The sequence below is a fragment of the Pongo abelii genome, chromosome 9, assembly GCF_028885655.2.
Source record: "Pongo abelii isolate AG06213 chromosome 9, NHGRI_mPonAbe1-v2.0_pri, whole genome shotgun sequence".
NCBI classification, from domain to species: Eukaryota; Metazoa; Chordata; class Mammalia; order Primates; family Hominidae; genus Pongo; species Pongo abelii.
In genome coordinates this window covers 116,886,174-116,905,477 of record NC_071994.2, presented here as the reverse complement: position 1 = coordinate 116,905,477, position 19,304 = coordinate 116,886,174, and the positions used below count along the sequence as shown (strand labels likewise).

General features: G+C 42.6%; 1 long non-coding RNA gene across 1 annotated transcript; it reads left to right on the top strand.

Annotated features, from left to right (window-relative positions):
• Positions 1 to 5,101: 5,101 nt before the first annotated feature.
• On the top strand, positions 5,102 to 17,842 carry LOC129048776 (uncharacterized). The gene is made up of 2 exons (XR_008511392.1): positions 5,102 to 15,413; positions 16,911 to 17,842. It is a non-coding gene; the product is annotated as an uncharacterized LOC129048776 (long non-coding RNA).
• Positions 17,843 to 19,304: the final 1,462 nt, after the last annotated feature.

The window sequence follows — 19,304 nt, the reverse complement described above, 5'->3', positions numbered from 1 at the left end:
CAGCTCTTCTTAGCCTATGCAGATGCAGTCCCTCGGGACTGTTTCACCTAATGAATAGTTTATACTAGGTTGGTGCAAAAGTAATTGCAATTTTTGCCATTAAAAGTAATGTATTATGGCACATGGAGTAGGCAGACCCTATCCTCTTCCCAGGTCAAGGCAATTGATAGCTGATTAAGTGCATGTTCATTCTGGTTAGAGATGAGTCATCTAATTGAGCATGTGGAAGTTGGCATGGCAACTGTTACATGACCCTTGAGGGTACCTGTTCTGATGGGGAACCTGAGAGTTCCTTGGGATCTTGAGGGTACCTGTCCCACCTGGGAATCAAACTTACTTTTTTTAGGAAAAGTGTGTAGATTATGGGAGAAGGGGAACTGTAAGAGGCTTGACTCAGTGGATCTATGGGCCAAGTAGAAGAAACTTCCTTCCTAAAGAGCAACAAGAACTATATAAATGACTTTGAGAGATGAAATTCAAGAAAGGTTTCCCAAAGGAAAGCTTTTATTAAAAAGGCAAGTGTGCAAACAGTGTAAATCCATGCAATTATTTGATAATGGTTCCTGTTTCTATGTGGATCCTGACTCGGTGACCTGTTTTATGGTCAGTTTTGCAAACGCATTTCTCTCTGAAATGGAGATCCTCCAGATGGCACTCTTACCTCAGCCTGGGAGCCTCACAAGGCATCTAGACCTGATGTGTGGAAATGCAAGCCAGAGAAACCTGACCATTTTACCCTGAGCTTATATTCTGACCTTGGTCAGCTCTGGAAAGGTCATCCATACTCTGAACAACATCTGTACTATATGCTGCAGCACATTGCTCAGCAATCACTTGTGAATAGATCAAACAGTATTTTCTTTCATTAATAACACTGTTAAAGGAGTTTTGGATAATCCCTTTCTCATGCTTACAAATGCTTATGCTATCACTTAAGACAATGATTCCCAGCTTTTTGGGGGTGGGTTTTATTTTATTATTTATCTGATTTCCCAAGATTTTGTCCGTCTTCTGAAAGTAGAATGGTACACACAAATATGTGAGGATGTGTACGTGCACACACACACACAATATTTTTGTGATCATAAGAAAACCGGCTCAAGGAAGTAATTTGTTCAACTCCATAGCTGGTTTGTGGAGATGTGTAGGAGTAACTTCTTAGCCGTGGGACATAGCTGTCAATGCAGGGAGGGATAAGCCTATTGGAAATTGTCTCATGTACAAAAAGTCTTGGCACCAGGTAGTTCTAAATTGGGTTTTGATGCCCACATTCTCCCTAATCACAAAACCAATTTTAAACATTTGTTATGTGATAAGTTTCTCTTAAAAATAGGCATTTTGCCAAAGCCTAAAATTTCCAAAAAACTACAAAGCTCTGGTTTTGAGAAGTTTTCCAATTATTTTATAGTTTAGACAGATTCCTCACTTTATCATGAAGAGCTTGGTTAAGAATTTTGTGATATCACAAGCTATAGCTGGAAATAGCCTTAGATGTCTCAAAATCAAGTTACGAAATCTCTGCCTAGAAGCTGGGGAGGAGGGCAATAATTCTGATGAGCTATGTATAAGTTTTTCACTCCTCTTCAGAAATTGGGTGCCCTAGTTTTTTTGTTTAGCTCAGGAGAGTAGGGTGGGAGTAGTTGGGTCTTAGCTACTCTAGCTATTGAAGAAGACAAGGCCAAAGACACCTACACCCTCCCTTGCCACAGGCTTCTAAGTAGTTCTTAAACTTTCTACATTCATTCTACTTACATTTATTGAGTGCCAGGCATTCTAGTCACTGAACTACAACCAGAAAAAAACAACAAAAAAAACAAAACCTCAAAACAAAAATTTCCTGTCCCTCTGGTAATTTAAATTCCAGTGATGAAAGAAAATAAACATGAAATATATATATATATACATTTGAAGATGATAAGTGCTAGGAAAAAGTAAACATAGGGTGATGAGGATTAGGAGTTCCAGAGAAGGTGGAGCAGAGGGGCGAGCTGCAGTTCTCCATAGGCGGGGCAGAGTGCATCTCCTTAAGAAGGTGAGTAAGCTGTGTGGATGTCTGGGTGGAGACAATGCTAGGGAGAGAGACCAATTCTTGCAAAGCCTGGGGTGAGAGGAGCATGTCTGGTGAGCTCAGGGAATAGCAGAGAGTGAGGGAGCAGGTAGGCAGCAAGGATGCTAGAGCAGTAACAGGAAGAGAGGAGCAAGATTTTGTCAGACCTTACAGACCAGTGTAAGAATTTATGTTTTTTTTTTTTTAAACTCTGAGTTAAATGGTAAACCCTTAGTAGCTTAGGAAAAAAAAAACACAATAAAAAATGGAAGCATAAAATTAGAGTAGTATGGTGAACCCGTGTACCTATTACTCAGCTTCAACAATTATTATCACGCGGCCAGTCATGCTTCATCGTGCCTATTCTGCCTCCCTTCCCCTGAACCCACAAACAGCGGATTGTTGAAGCAAAGGCCAGGCAGTGTGTTTGAAACTCAGGACCCATTCCATAGTCTGAATGTTGTTTCTTGTGCAGTTTTCTCTTGTGGCATCCTTCCTTCAGCTCTTGTCATTCCCCCTTGCCTCTGCTCCCAGGAGCTGTCTTCCTTCCTCCTCTTGCCCCCAACCGCACTTCTCCACTTAGGCTCATCCTAGTATCTCCACTCCACTCCCATTCCCTGAACATTCAGTATTAAATAACAGACACCCCCAAAGCAGCTGACAGCTGACTCATGCCTCCACTTCCCCTTTGTCTGCTCCTTTCCTCTGCCTCAGCCACTTGCTCTACCTAACCCAATCCCATGGCTTCTGGGTGTTCAAAATCTGCACGGGAGGCTTTCCTCTTACTGATTGTTTCATCAGAGAGTATATCCCTTCTACTCTTAGAACCACTTTATCTGGGGTTGCTTTCACAGAGAATCCCAGAAGGCATGGTTACCCAGCTTCACCTACTGAGTCCTAGGACTTGATGGCGGCTGGAGTCTGGGTCTGGCTTGGTTTAAGGCAGAGCTACCCCTTCCCTAAGATCTGTCTCAGTGGAATGGTTGGTAGTGGAGCAGCCACTGGCTGGCTTCTGTTTCCCATTCCCCATTCCCTGCTTTAGAAATGGTGCTTTAAAAGAATACGAATCATTTCTATTTGCATGAAGAGTTCCATTTATGCTTGATTACCATGCAGTATGATAATTATGTATAACATTAAGTATGTCATTTACTATTATAAATTTCATTTAATTTCAATACTAAGCTCTGTTCCTAAACACAGTCTAGTTTGCCATATCTGTGTCTACATTATTGCTTAAAACTAAAAAAATTAGAACTTTTGCTTACCAACTATTTATGTAGCAATCTGTTCTAAGATCATTCGTAAAATTGGCTTCAGTTGCATTGGTCTGAAGTCACAGTAGATCTTTTGCCCCCTTTTTGAAAATTAGAGTATTTGCTCATCTCAAGGACTATGGAACATGGTTTTGTTATTGCATTTGCAGTTTTTTTTATTTGTAAGTCCCATAGGATATAATTTCTCTGGGTCTGGTATTGTGAACTCACTGAAAACCTAGGTTCTCTTTTCCTATTTTATTTATTTATTTGTTTTGAGACGGAGTCTCGCTCTGTCGCCCAGGATAGAGTGCAGTGGCGCGATCTCAGGTCACTGCAACCTCTGCCTGCCGGGTTCAAGCAATTCTCCTCCTTCAGCCCCCTGAGTAGCTGGGATTACAGGCATGCACCACCATGCCCAGCTCAGTTTTGTATTTTTAGTAGCGACGGGGTTTCACCATTTTGGTCAGGCTGGTCTCTAACTCCTGACCTCGTGATCTGCTCGCTTCGGCCTTCCAAAGTGCTGGGATTACAGGCGTGAGCCACCGTGCCCAGCTTCTTTTCCTATCTTTTCATTTATGTTAGGCTTCATTTTCCTCTCAACTACATTTGTTCTAGCCTTTTCAAGTTGAAGGTCATTCTCTATAGAGAATATAAAAGGAAAATACTGCTTGAGCCCTTCAGCTTTCTGTCATTAAAACTTTTTTATTTAATTTAAAACTTTTTTTTTTTTTGGTAGAGCTGGGGTCTTGCTTTGTTGCCCAGCTGGTCTTGAAGTCCTGGCTTCAAGCAATCTTCCCACCTCAGCCTCCCAAATTGCTGGGATAACAGGCAGTGAGCCACTCTACCAGGCCTCTGGCATCTCCTTTTTTTTTTTTTTTTTTTTTTTTTTAACATCAAGTCATCAACTTCAGGCATAATCTCTTTCTTGTTCCTCTTCTTTCACTGACCATACTCCTTTCTCCCACCCCAAATTCCTTGAAATAATGCTTTTCTGGCCTTTGATTTTCCTGTTATTATTTTTCCACGTTCAGGCTATTCTTACGGTTTTGCTTACAAAGGGACTGTTTGTTGTCTTGTTTATATTGTCATAGAATGTTATAGAATTTATTGCTGGTTTCCATCTGCAGCTGCACTTCTGCTTTTTATTGTATCATCATATTTTATTTTATGGTCATATTTTCCATTTGAAAACCTCCCTCCTCACTCCCCTTTTCATCCATAGTACGATGTCTTTCTATGCCTGTGAGATTATTCTTGGCATTTTTCTGTGCTCTTTGAAACATGGTTTTCTAAAGCCGGGGCCTATGCCTACGCCACATCATGTCTTCCTCACCTATTGTGAAATTTGCGATATTTTGCTAACTGATATTTTGGATAAAAAATTCCCTCTTCTTTGATTTTCTGAAAGGTGGTTATTAGCAAGGCAATTAAAAATCACATTGGACATTCTGATTTTAGCAGAGTGGGACCTCTAGCTAACTTACGGAGAACTGAAATCCTCTATGTCAATTTTTTGTTCATTTAAGAAAAATATCAGCCACCTCTTCTAGCTGGCTGGGTGGTGCTGCAGTACATGCACATGGAAGTATTAGTTCTGATTCTTTTTTTGTTTGTTTGTTTCTAATCACCCCAAGTGCCTGGTTGTTTAATGTTCACTTTATCAACTTGTGAGAAATTAACTTGGGATCCCTGAGAACTCAACAGATTCTTAGTTTTTATTTGGCTTTTTTTTTTTTTTTTTTTTTTTTTACTAATTTCTGCCAGCAAAGCAGTAAGAAGGAAAGAATAGTTCATTTAGGAGGAGAAGCAGACCTATATGACAGCGTTTTTTTGTTTTTTTTTTAAATAAAGACAAAGTTATGATCTCATTGAGAGAAAATGTTATTCTTCCAGTAAAGCAAAGATAGCAAACACTTTCTTTTTAAATTTGCGATGAAGTTTGCTTCAGAGTATGAGAAAAGGGCTCCTGAGAAGCCCTTATTCTTAGTTCTCTGTGTTTTAAAAATCTAATCTTGGGAGAGATTGGTAGGAGCTGTGGGTGGAATATGTGGGGATGAAAAAAGGAAGGGGAAAAAAGGCACAAAGGAGCTTGTTCTGATCCTTTGTAGGATTTTTGCTGTGGCTACCTGCTCTACAGGACTTAGATAAGCAGACAGGTGAAAGAGGCAGTGTTAGCGGGGTGAAGCGGGCTATGGGGTCGTGCTGACTGGGGTTTCATACCTAAGTTGACATTTACTTAGCTCTGTGACCTTTGGCCGGTTACATATTCTCTGTCAAGACTCAGAATCTTCATTTGTAAAGTGAGGATAATAATATGACTCAGAATATGAGCTGATTAAGTGAGGTAATCTATGTAAAACATGCAGCACAGGGTAGGGATCATAAAAGTCAACTCTTCAGCACTTCAAGCTCAGCGCACACAATGCATAATTTAATAACATAGGTAGTTCTCCAACTAAATTGGAGCTCCTTGGAAGGCAGGAATAGCGTCTAATGCTTCTCTTGTTGTGGAGCTGGGAAGAGAAGCTTAATAAATATGGGCTGATTTGAGGTCACTCCATACAATGTGTGGCAATGCAACCCAAATAAAGAGAAAAGAATGGGGGTCCCTTTGTGGTGTGAGCTGGGCATCCTTGAAAGTAACCCACGAGAGCTCCAACATGAGAAGGATTTGATTTTGGGTTCCAGGAGAGCCTCCCCTTGGCTGTATGGATATTTATCTTTGCATATCTATTTAAAAACCTGTATTTTAAAGAATTCATACCACCAGGAGGCACAAATCACCTCCAGTTTTTGTTATTAGAACACTTCAGCAATAACTGAGGCCCTCACAGTGTCCCCAAAACACCGTCAATTTCTGCAAGACCATTAAAGAACCAAGTAAAGACCCAGCCATCCCAGCCTCTTGGCATTCGGTGTATTTGATTTACATTCTAATTCTTTAAAAGTTAGGCTTAGTTCCGATAGGGTAACTTCTAAGTGGAGTGGGCAGTTAACCAAAATAGCCAATTTCCCCACAATTCTGGACAAAATAGAGCTTTATTGTCACGGGAGGTATTTTCCATTTGGTTTTATTAGGATTATTACCATTTTTGAGTGCAAATAGGAGAGCTTAAGTAACAACCTTTTTTTTTTTTTTTAAACCAGGCAGTGCAAAAAGACAGAAGTGCAGTTTTTGTCTCAAAGTCTATATGGCTGTCTACAAGCGTGAGCATGAGAGTGAGGTAGTGAGAGGCAGGCCCTGAGGGCTACTGAATGGACCATCCCCTCCTGGCCCAAGTTTGGCAGAAGAAATGGCGAAGAGGGACTTCTACGCATAAAACTGAGGTCTCCAGTCAGAGAGACAGAGCAAGTGATAAATTAAGTGGAGCAGAAAGAACTGAGAATGGAAGTGTTTATCATAACACGTACAGAATCCCCTAGAGGGCATGGCAGCCTCAGGCCAGCGTGCGTTTTGTAGTTATTTTACAAAAGTGACTCATGTTCATTATTGTCAGTATTTGGTAGGTGGTCAGAATTTACAGTGGTGACTATAACTGGTTGTGAGGGGCCTTATGGGACCTGGATCTACATAAGCCAAAGACTGTAGGTTTTCATGTTTTATTCTAAGAACACCCCTGTGAGGAAAATGTTATCATCCCTATTTTACAGAGGAGAAATCAAGGCACAGACAGGTTAGGTGTCTTGGCTGAGGACACTGTGGGTAATAGCAAGGTCAGGGTCTCAACTCAGGTTTGTTTGCTTCTAGAACTAATGCTCTTTTCATTGTTCTCACAAAAAGTCCTCCTTATCCAGGGCTCTTTCTGCCTCTTATATATCTCCAGATGTTGCTTTGCTAGGCTGCTGTAACAAAATACCATAAAGTGAGTGGCATAAACAACAGAAATGCATTGTCTTACAGTTCTGGAGGCTACAAGTTCAAAACAAGGTCTCTGAAGGATGGGTTCCTTGTAAGGGCTCAAAGGGAAGGCTCTGCTCCAGGCCTCTCATTTTTGGCTGGTAGATGTTCATCTTCTCTGTGTGTCTGTTCACGTGGCCTTCCCCCTGTGTCTCTGTGTCCAGATTTCCTGTTGTTCTGAGAATACTGGTCACATTGGATTTGGGCCCATTCTCATGATCTTTTTTTTAAAACTTGTTTATCTCTGTAAAGTCCCTACCTCCAAATACGGTCACACTCTGAGATACTGGATTGAGAACACTGACATATGAATTTTGAGGGGCACAATTCAACCCATAATACCAAATAAATCTCCTATAGGTCACACACTCTGGCAGCTGTGCTTTAGACACTGTGTTTACATTGAAGAGACTTTTCCGATGGCCCCTTATTGTTTTTGTCCATGTTGTTTAATCTGTGAACTAACAGCCTTGAATTTAGTCACCTTCAAAGTGAGCCTGCTCACTGGAATGAGCATCAGGTCAATAAAGCATTCAGTGGGCTCTAATTTAATTAGCCACGTTACTGTGACAGCTGCCTTGTAACTTGTGATTCACAGACGGGCAGAGAACAGAGATGGGACTGGCAGAGTTCATTGTTGATTCCAGGCATTGCTGATGCTGCCCCAGGCCCTAGAAACTTTGCTCCTGTTCTGGCACGAAAACAGAGGGATGCTGAAGGGGCATTTAGGATTTTCTGTCCTGGATGTGTCTTTTGAGATTAAGTGGAAAATAGACTAAAAGTCAAGGCCCTGCAGCTTCATTCCCCTCTTTCCTCATCTTGCCATGTATCAACTCAGCTCTCCCATAATTTAAAAGTGTCCTGAAAATTTCCTTCACTACAAACCATGGCCCATACATTAGGTTTGTCAGCTGCTTCCATCCCACCCAGCCAAGCTGTTAGAGTTCCTTCAATCTCTGCCTGCCTCCTTCTTCTAAAACCTAGTCCTTGACTCACCTCTCAGTCCCGGGAGCATTGACCTTATCAAGCTATCACTGTTCTTCCCACAGGAGGGGAGAGAGTTCTAGGTGTGCATTCAGAAGAACTAGTTTTCATTTTTGGTCTGTCACTTACTGATGAGTGTCAGCTTGGACAAACCATTTAGCCTCTCTGCCCTCAGTGTGGTCACTAATCAAATGGACATGGGCATCCCTGGCTTGCTTGCCTCTCAGGATGGCCATGAAGACAGAGCAAACCTCAGTGGAGCTGCCCCTAGCACAAGCTGATGGAAAAACGAAGAAAACTGATTTTGCTTGTATTGTATTTACCATATGAGTGGGATCACTTTGATGTCTGTATGCTCTGCATGTATGTGTCTGAGTCAGACTGTGAATTCCAGGAGTACAGAGCACTTTCTCCAAGGTCCAGCCTGCACTGTATGCAAACAGGTATAGAAGACTTGGAATGATTGATGAAAGCCAGTCTTGGAGAATAAAGAAAAGACCAGTGGGTGAAAAGGGGGGTATCTAAGAAGATTGCACATGGAGTGACTTATTTTATATCAGTCACAAAGGGTTTACACTTATGCCAGTCATTAAACATTGATTTAAAGTATTCGATAGCTATTATTTACCAAGAGCAAATGTTTAGGAAGTTATTTTTAATCAACCGCATGATTAATATTTTTTTGCTGCTCCTTTGTGTCTTAATTAAAGCAGATAAAAAATGTCTTGTGTGTTTGATATTGACACCACTGACTGTGGGGATTTGTTCTCATAGTCCATATTCAGCTGAGTATTTTATAAGCTTAAGTCTTTACATATAAACTTGAAAGGCTCCCAGAGTAACTGGTTTTTAAACAAAGTAAAAAACTGCTTTACAAAATGAGCAATTTGGGGGGGAGCATTTTAATTTATAGTATGTAAATTATAAACTTCATATTTTATCTCTGAGCTAGAAAAATAGTCTAGAAACAATGGATGGTTCTTTGTAGGCTTAGAGATAATTTCCTAGAATACAACTTGGGTCACTTTTTGTCTGTATATTGTAACAAGGGAAGCCTTGTGTTCCCTTGCTTGCTGGGAATGCACGCTCCCGCGTGGGAGGAGAAAGCTGTTTTCCCATTTCTCCCACTCTTTGTTGCTGCCATGGTGGCAGGTGCAGGGAGACTGCAGCACAGGGACAGAATGGGGCTTTTTGTTTTTGTTTTTGTTTTTTAATTTGAGAACTATGATGTGCCATTTACACACCTAGGAAAGGTGCTAGGAATAAATATACCTATACAAACAGAAGCCATGAATTCTGGATTTGGGGGATGAGAGGAGAGGTTTTGGGATGGGTTGGTGTTTGAGCTGTATCTTGAGGTACCAGTAATTTTCTAATTAGGGAAGCATGAGGGAAGGGCATTCTAGACTGAGAGCACAGCCTAAGCAAAGGCATGGAGGTGGGAGTGGGTGTTTGACTTGAGGAATATTCTAGAGCTTTTTTGCAGTTGGAACATAGAGTACAGGGAAGAAAGAGTGCAATGAAACATGAGGCCAAGAAGACAAGTTTGGGATTGGGTCATGAATGCATTGGATAATTAGCCTGAAGAATTTGAATTTGATCCTGCCAGCAATGGCGAAATCAGTGAAGACTTATGTAAGGAGTAGAGTGGCCTGCTCTGACCTGTTTAGGAAGGAAACCTGGTAGCCACATGGGGGATGGGTGGTGTTGGAGAGAGAAGGGAGGCAGGGAGATTGCTGGCAGTGGGGTGAGGGGTTGGGGATGGAACTTTCCTGAATGTGCAGGAAGAGAGAGGGGAGGAAATTGAAAACAGACTAGCATCTGCACATGTCAGTTGGTTGATTCAACGAACCTTTATGGAATGCTTGCCATATTCTGGGCACTGTGTGCAGTTGAGACTACAAAGATAAAGAAGATAGGATGTCTGCTCTTGAGAACTTACCACTGACTGAGCCAAACACAGTTAACCCTCACCATGTACCATGACATGGTGCATGCTTTTCCAGAGGGGGCTATACAGTGCGAGGGTTGCCTTGGGCACTGGGGAAGGGAGAGGGACATTTAACCTGGGTCTTAAAGGATGGTGGTGAGCTGATTATGTCTTTAGGTGGCTTATTAAAAATGGTTTCCATTCTTCTGGGGACAAAGACTGATCTTTACCGCTGCACTAAAGGCCCTGCTTGTCCTGGCCCATTCATTGCCCCAGCCTCTGTTCCACCATCTCCTCTTTGCTGTCCTGCTCTGCTGCTTCCAGTCCCTTGGAGGCACCACATTCTCTCCTGACACAGAAAATTTGCCTTTGCCTTTGTCTGGAGCTCACTGTCCTCTCCCAAATTCCAGCTGAATCTACCTTCCTTGAGGAAGTCTTTCTTGAGTCTTCAGACTCAGTCAGACTTCTAGTATGTACTCTCTTTAGCACCTCGTACTGGTCTTTCATAGCACTTTATCAAAGTCATAAATTTGCATTTATGTGGTCCTTTGTTTCATGAATGTCTCTGCTCACCATTGTGTCTTCAGTGTTGGACAGTGCCTGGCACATAGAATATTCTCAATAAATATATATTGACTGGCTGCTGGAGTAAAATAACTAAAGAAGGAATGTGATATGGTTTGGCTCTGTGTCCCCACCCAAATCTCATTTGAATTATAATCCCCAGTGTTGGAGGTAAGTCCTGGTGGGAGGCGATTGGATTATGGGGGTAGTTTCTAATGGTTTAGCACCATCCCCCTAGTGCTGCCTCGAGATAAAAGTTCTCAAGAGATATGGTTGTTTAAAAGTGTTAACACCTTCACTGTCTCTTCCTCCTTCTCTGGCCATGTAAGATGTGCCTGCTTCTGCTTCCCTTTCCACCATGATTGTGAGTTTCCTGAGGCCTCCCCAGCCATTCTGCCTGTACAGCCTGCAGAGCTGTGAGTCAATTGAACTTCTTTTCTTTGTAAATTACCCAGTCTCAAGTAGTTCTTTATAGCAATGTGAGAACAACTAATACAGAAGGGTATTTCAGAAATAGGGAGCAGCATGAGCAAAGGGGCTGTGGCTTATTTTGGGGATATTCTAGGAACAACAAGTGGCTGGCTAATGGAGGGGAGCTAAAGATGAGGACAAAAGTATGTTGGGTGCCTAGAAAGAACCTTTCATGCCATGCTAAGGACACCTTGTTCTTCTGCCATCAGAGACTGCACTAGAATTGTTGGCTTGATTGAGTTAGACTATAAGTTCCTTGAGGGTAGGTGATGGGTGCACCAAAATCTCAGAAATCCCCACTAAAGAACTTATCCATGTAACCAAAACCACTTGCTCCCAAAACTATTGAAAAAGAAAGAATGTGATATGCTAATCAAGGCAGCTCACTACTATATGAGACCACACAATTTTTCTTTTCATTTTAAATAAACTTTAATCCATTTTTTGGTACTTAAAGCAAGTAAAATGGCAACGGTCACTTGGGGTTTGTTCACTGTCTATAAATATGCAGTCAATGGTCTGGATCTGGAATAAGTTAACTGGATTGAATATTTTCCTAATTTTTCATTCCTTAAAGCTTTTCTCTTCTTAGACTTCTGAATTATTCATTTCTTCATTGAGAAAGCCACTCTCCAGAAGGTAGGATGGAAAGACTGTATGGTCGGGCCCCATCAGGCTGTGGGAAGACAGCAGAGGGTCTGGTGGCTTAAACTAACCCAAGCGGGATGACACAAACTGAACTTGAAGGGGCTGGGGACTTGTTTGAGGGGACTGGGGTATTGTGGATGCAGGAGGACCTTACTACAGATAGAGACTAGATCATAATGAGGGACACATTATTGATAGAGACGAAAACAAATGGGGAAATAGCATGGGACCAAGGGCAATGTACAAAGCTTTCAGATTCTCAATTTTTCATCTCCTCAGACCCATGCTTTCTCATCACCACCACCTGGAGCAGCAACCTCCAACATTTCCAGGGGGAGAGAGAGAGAGAGAGATTACAAGAGGTTCATGTGATTATGGGGGCTGTCTAAGCAAGTCAGAAAGTGCAGGGAATCAGGATGGGGAAGGTCATGGGCAACCTTGAATCCACAGACAAGGGCTGAAGTTGTTGTCCACTGACAGATAGGAAGAGAAGATCATGAGCAGGATGGAACTCCATAGGCACTGGCCAGAGCTGTGGTCCACAGGTGGAATTTCTTCTCTTCGAGCGTGCCTATTCAGTGAATACATGACTTGTGTGGCATGTGAGATGAAAACAGGAAAATATCCTGGACTAGGAGTCAGGAGACCTGGACTTGAATTGCCTCCACATTTCTGTGGCATATTCACCTTTTGTGGCCTCAGTTTTCTCTGATAGGAGAAGTGGTGGATTCAATGGTCTCTGTCAACAAATTTTGCAAGTCTGATAATTCTGTATGAACTAGAACTTGGGTATTTCTGCTTGGGTGGAAGAGAAAGACATTGTGACCTGTTTAAAGATGGCAGGGTCCATCTGAAGGACAGTTGAGAAAAAGCCTTGATGTTTTTGAAAATACCGAAACAGTGACTAAAGGAGGAGAGGAAGCAAGAATTTCAAAGCTCATCCACAGATGGGCCTGGTGGGACAGGGAGTCATCAGTGGGAGGAGGCAGGGGAGCAGGGCCAGGACTAGAGTGAAGCTACATCAGCATCACCAGGGTGACAATACAGACCCCAAGGCCCCCATTCAGAGGAGTTATGCTTTGGGAAGTTTAAGATAGGGCACTCTAGGGCACACAATTTAAGGAGGCCTCACTCTTAGACAATTCAAGTACTGGCACTCCACTTGCTAGTGAGTAAGTCCTTCAATTCTGCATCTAGGCTCCCCTTATCCTAGAGTGGTTATTCTGTCCAAACCAGAGAAATGGCTAGGGCAAACCAAAATAGATCATCTAGAATGGAAGGGTGTAGCAGTGAGAAAGAGAAAAGAAACTTTTTTTTTAAAATTATACTTTAAATTCTGGGATACATGTGCAGAATGTGGATGTTTGTTACATAGGTATACATGTGCCATGGTGGTTTACTGCACCCATCAACCCAATACCCATTAGGTATTTCTCCGAATGCTATCCCTCCTCTAGCCCCCCAGCCCCCGACAGGCCCCAGTGTGTGATGTTCCCCTCCCTGTGTCCATGTGTTCTCATTGTTCAACTCCCACCTATGAGTGAGAATATGTGGTGTTTGGTTTTCTGTTCCTGTGTTAGTTTGCTGAGAATGATGGTTTCCAGCTTCATCCATGTCCCTGCAAAGGACGTGAGCTCATCTTTTTTATGGCTGCATAGTATTCCATGGTATATATGTGCCACATTTTCTTTATCCAGTCTATCATTGATGAGCATTTCAGTTGGTTCCAAGTCTTTGCTATTGTGAATAGTGCTGCAATAAACATACATGTGCATGTGTCTTTACAGTAGAACAATTTATCATCCTTTGGGTATATACCCGGTAATGGGATTGCTGGGTCAAATGGTATTTCTCATTCTAGATCCTTGAGGAATCGCCACACTATCTTCCACAATGGTTGAAATAATTTACACTCCCACTAACAGTGTAAAAGCATTCCTATTTCTCCACATCCTCTCCAGCATCTGTTGTTTCATGACTTTTTAATGATCACCATTCTAACTGGCGTGAGATGGTATCTCATTGTGGTTTTCATTTGCATTTCTCTAATGACCAGTGATGATGAGCATTTTTTCATGTTTGTTGGCTGCGTAGATGTCTTCTTTTGAGAAGTGTCTATTCATATCCTTTGCCCACTTTTTGATGGGTTTGTTTATATTTTTCTTGTAGATTTGTTTAAGTTCCTTGTAGACTCTGGATATTAGCCCTTTGTCAGATGAGTAGATTGCAAACATTTTCTCCCATTCTGTAGGTTGCCTGTTCACTCTGATGGTAGTTTCTTTTGCTTTGCAGAAGCTCTTTAGTTTAATTAGATCCCATTTGTCAATTTTGGCTTTTGTTGCCCTTGCTTTTGGCATTTTAGTCATGAAGTCTTTGCCCATGCCTATGTCCTGAATGGTATTGCCTATGTTTTCTTCTAGGGTTTTTATGGTTTTGGGTTTTACATTTAAGTCTTTAATCCACCTCGAGTTAATTTTTGTGTAAGGTGTAAGGAAGGGGTCCAGTTTCAGTTTTCTGCATATGGCTAGCCAATTTTCCCAACACCATTTATTAAATAGGGAATCCTTTCCCCATTGCTTGTTTTTGTCAGGTTTGTCAAAGATCAGATGGTTGTAGATGTGTGGTGTTATTTCTGAGGCCTCTGTTCTGTTCCATCAGTCTATATATCTGTTTTGGTACCAGTAACATGCTGTTTTGGTTACTGTAGCTTTGTAGTATAGTTTGAAGTCAGGTAGTGTGATGCTTCCAGCTTTGTTTTTTTTGCTTAGGATTGTCTTGGCTATGTGGGCTCTTTTTTGGTTCCATATGAAATTTAAAGTAGTTTTTTCTAATTCTGTGAAGAAAGTCAATGGTAGCTTGATAGGGATAGCATTGAATTGGGTAGTCAGGCAGAAATAAACCAGCTCTGGTTAATCTAAAATCTGCTCTTGAAGGAGAGCAGAGCTGGTTTCAGCAGCTCCTGATCTCCCTATAATTGTGAGTATTCCACTGTCACGCAACACCAGAGCCAACTCTCACACTACTCAGACATGACTTACAGAGGCTCAGGGCAACTGAGCTACCTTTTTCCAGAAGTGGGACTCTTGCAGAGAGAAGAGAGCCAGCCAGAGTCCCTAAGGGCTGTGCCAACCAGGGCGACAGAGATGGTGGAGAGCTGTGTGCTCAATCATTTAGTCCTGCTTTCACTTACCTCTTTCTTAGCTCAGGGGAAAAAAAATGCCATTGTGGGGTAAAGGTGGACTTAATGACCTTGTCTTGTAAGGTGATTTCTGCTCATCTGTTATTTTATTTTACAAATATTTATTGAATACCCATTGTGGTAGTTACTAGTGCTGTTCACCAAGTATTTCTGGCTCTGTGCTTTGCTGCATATTGCAGGATTGCATATTCATGGTCTCCTCATGGTTGGGCAGAAGCATGTGACATCTTGGGCTAATGAACTGCAAGTGGCCAGAACATTTAATTTCCAGTGTGAAGCCCTCCAGAACCCTCCTTCTTTCAGCCACTGTGACCAGTAACATTCCAGATGGAGGCTACTCTATTGTTTGGGTTTTTAACTGAGGATATGTGGACAAAAGTCCCCAGCTTGATCCCTGTGAACCTGAAGCATAGGTAAGAAATAAACCTTTGTTGTTTTAAGCCACTGCGACCTGGGAGGTGCTCACTACTACAGCATAACCTGGCCTATCCTGGCCTATACGCTTAATATGTACCAGACTGTGCTAGACACTGGAGACACAATGCTTCACTCCAACACAATGGATCTCTTTGAGTAGAATTTTGGCTGTGTGGCAGCTGATGGAGAAACACAGCTCTTTTTACAAAGATGACGTAAGTCTGTCCAAGGTAATGGCACACCATGTACCATGGAAAGATACTCAGGGTAACTGATGATTTTAAAAATAACTCTTTTGTGACACAACTTTCCCTCCTCCAATTCCTGCTGCAGCTACTAGGCCTAAAGAAGACTGAGAAGCTTAGCTGAGATGGTGCTTCCCCAGAATCACCAGGGTAAAAACAGACACAAGGACCCCCATTTACAGGGGTGATGTTTCAGGGAGTTTCAAATAGGGCCAAGGGATGACTGTTTTAGTATCAAGCTTCCCAGGGGATTCCAGTAAACCACCCAGGGTTAAGAGCGATTGGCCTGGGGGCCAAAACTGTGAGGAAAAAGATCAGTCATGTTGCCTGATGCTTTCTTGGGTATCTTCAATAGGAAAAACCAAGTCCAGAGCAAACTCAGGGTTCACTGGCTAGGGCTTGCCCTGGAAAATTTGGAAATAGGCCTGTCTCAGCCTTCCTTTCCCTGGTGACCTTCTGTCATTCCTCTGCCAGCCCTTTCCAAACCCTGTCCCTCCAGCAGAACCTGACTTCTGAGCCACTCCTTCAGGGCCTGGTTAGGTACTGTCAGCCTGCAGATGCTACCATGCACTATTCCCAGGGTTAGCGTTTCAATACGGTCACTGTAAACCATGACCTCAGCATGACACTGTGGAACTCAGGGCTGCTGATTCTATTTGAGCCCACACTATCTACTTTTACCACCTATCCTCTCAGGTCACTCCCGTTGGTGTATTTGTTTGTCATCTCAACTGGATTATAAACTCCTTTGAGAGCAGGGACTACAATGTATTCATATTTTCCATGTTTTAATTCATCTTTGGATAATTGACAGTTGGCTGTACTTTGTTTTAATCATTATTTTGGAGTCTTTAGTGACCCCTTTCCATTTTCATTACCCAGGTTAACAGAAATTAGAATCTACATAAAAATTGCTATATTATCCTTAGAAACCTAGAAACTTAGGGGTATAATAGGGCCTATTCTAGGATAACTTATGTTTTACTAGAAACCAAAGGTTTGAATACAGCCTCCTCCAGAATGGTTAAGTCACAGCCATTCTCTCTGATTCTGATGAGAATGGCCAGAGCTGGGGGCTGAGTTAGGGAGGATGCTGGCTGCCAAGACTTGCGTAAAAGTAATATGAGATCTCCCCACTAAGCACCCAAGCCACTACCAGCCTTCTTGAGGGAGAATCTAGATGAAAGGGGCAGACAGAGGACCAAACTTGTCAAGAACTAAGCTGCTATATTCTTTCTCCATTCCAAGATGGCTGAATAGGAACAGCTCTAGTCTGCAGCTCCCAGCGTGATCAATGCAGAAGATGGGTGATTTCTGCATTTCCACCTGAGGTACCTGGTTCATCTCATTGGGACTGGTTGGACAGTGGGTGCAGCCCATGGAGGGGGAGCCGAAGCAGGGCGGGGCATTGCCTTACCTGGGAAGCACAAGGGGTCAGAGGATTTCCCTTTCCTAGCCAAGGGAAGCTGTGACAGACTGTACCTGGGAAAACGGGGCAGTCCTGCCCAAATACTGCACTTTTCCAATGATCTTAGCAAACGGCACACCAGAAGATTACATCCCATGCCTGACTCGGTGGGTCATACGCCCACAGAGCCTTGCTCACTGCAAGCACAGCAGTCTGAGATTGACCTGCGAGGCAGCAGTCTGGCAGGAGGAAGGGCGTCTGCCATTGCTGAGGCTTGAGTAGGTAAATAAAGTGGCCAGGGAAGCTCAAACTGGGTGGAGCCCACTGCAGCTCACCAAGGCCTGCTGCCTCTGTAGACTCCACCTCTGGTGGCAGGGCATAGCTGAACAAAAGGCAGCAGAAACTTCTGCAGACTGAAACATCCCTGTCTGGGCAAGAGAGCAGTGATTCTCCCAGCACAGTGTTTGAGCTCTGAGAAAGGACAGACTGCCTCCTCAAGTGGGTCCCTGACCTGTGTGTAGCCTAACTGAGAGACACCTCCCAGTAGGGGCCGACTGATACCTCCTACAGGCGAGTGCCCCTCTGGGATGAAGCTTTCAGAGGAAGGATCAGGTAGCAATATTTGCTGTTCTGCCACCTCTGCTGGTGATACCCAGGCAAACAGGGTCTGGAGTGGACCTCCAGCAAACTCCAACAGACCTGCAGCTGAGGGACCTGACTGTTAGAAGGAAAACTAACAAACAGAAAGGAATAGCATCAACATCAACAAAAAGGACATCCACACCAAAACCCCATCTGTAGGTCACCAACATCAAAGACCAAAGGTAGATAAAACCACAAAGATGGGGAGAAACCAGAGCAGAAAAGCTGAAAATTCTAAAAAGCAGAGCACCTCTTCCACTCCAAAAGATTGCACCTCCTCGCCAGCAACAGAACAAAGCTGGTTGGAGAATGACAAGTTGACAGAAGTGGGCTTCAGAAGGTCAGTAATAACAAACTTCTCTGAGCTAAAGGAGGATGTTCTAAGCCATTGCAAGGAAACTAAAAACCTTGAAAAAAGATTAGACGAATGGCTAACTAGAATAAACAGTGTAGAGAAGACCTTAAATGACCTGATGGAGCTGAAAACCTTGGCACAAGAACTACGTGATGCACACACAAGCTTCAATAGCCGATTCAATCAAGTGGAAGAAAGGGTATCAGTGATTGAAGATCAAGTTAATGAAATAAAATGAGAAGAGAAGTTTAGAGAAAAAAGAGTAAAAAGAAACGAACAAATCCTCCAAGAAATATGGGACTATGTGAAAAGACCAAATCTATGTTTGATTGGTGTAGCTGAACATGACGGGGAGAACGGAACCAAGTTGGAAAACACTCTTCAGGATATCATCCAGGAGAACTTCCCCAACCTAGCAAGGCAGGCCAACATTCAAATTTAGGAAATACAGAGAACACCACAAAGATACTCCTCGAGAAGAGCAACCCCAAGACACATAATTGTCAGATTCACCAAGGTTGAAATGAAGGAAAAAATGTTAAGGGCAGCCAGAGAGAAAGGTCAGGTTACCCACAAAGGGAAACCCATCAGACTAACAGCAGATCTCTCAACAGAAACTCTACAAGCCAGAAGAGAGTGGGGGCCAATATTCAACATTCTTAAAGAAGAGAATTTTCAACCCAGAATTTCATATCCAGCCAAACTAAGCTTCATAAATGAAGGAGAAATAAAATCCTTTACAGACAAGCAAATGCTGAGATTTTGTCACCACCAGGCCTGCCTTACAAAAGCTCCTGAAGGAAGCAATAAACATGGAAAGGAACAACCAGTACCAGCCACTGCAAAAACATGCCAAATTGTAAAGACCATCGATGCTAGGAAGAAGCTGCATCAACTAACGGGCAAAATAACCAGCTAACATCATAATGACAGGATCAAATTCACACATAACAATATTGACCTTAAATGTAAATGGGCTAAATGCCCCAATTAAAAGACACAGACTGGCAAATTGGATAAATAGTCAAGACCCATCAGTGTGCTGTATTCAGGAGACTCATCTCACGTGCAGAGACACACATAGGCTCAAAATAAACGGATGGAGGAAGATCTACCAAGCAAATGGAAAGCAAAAAAAAAGCAGGGGTTGCAATCCTAGTCTCTGATAAAACAGACTTTAAACCAACAAAGATCAAAAGAGACAAAGAAGGCCATTACATAATCGGGATCAATTCAA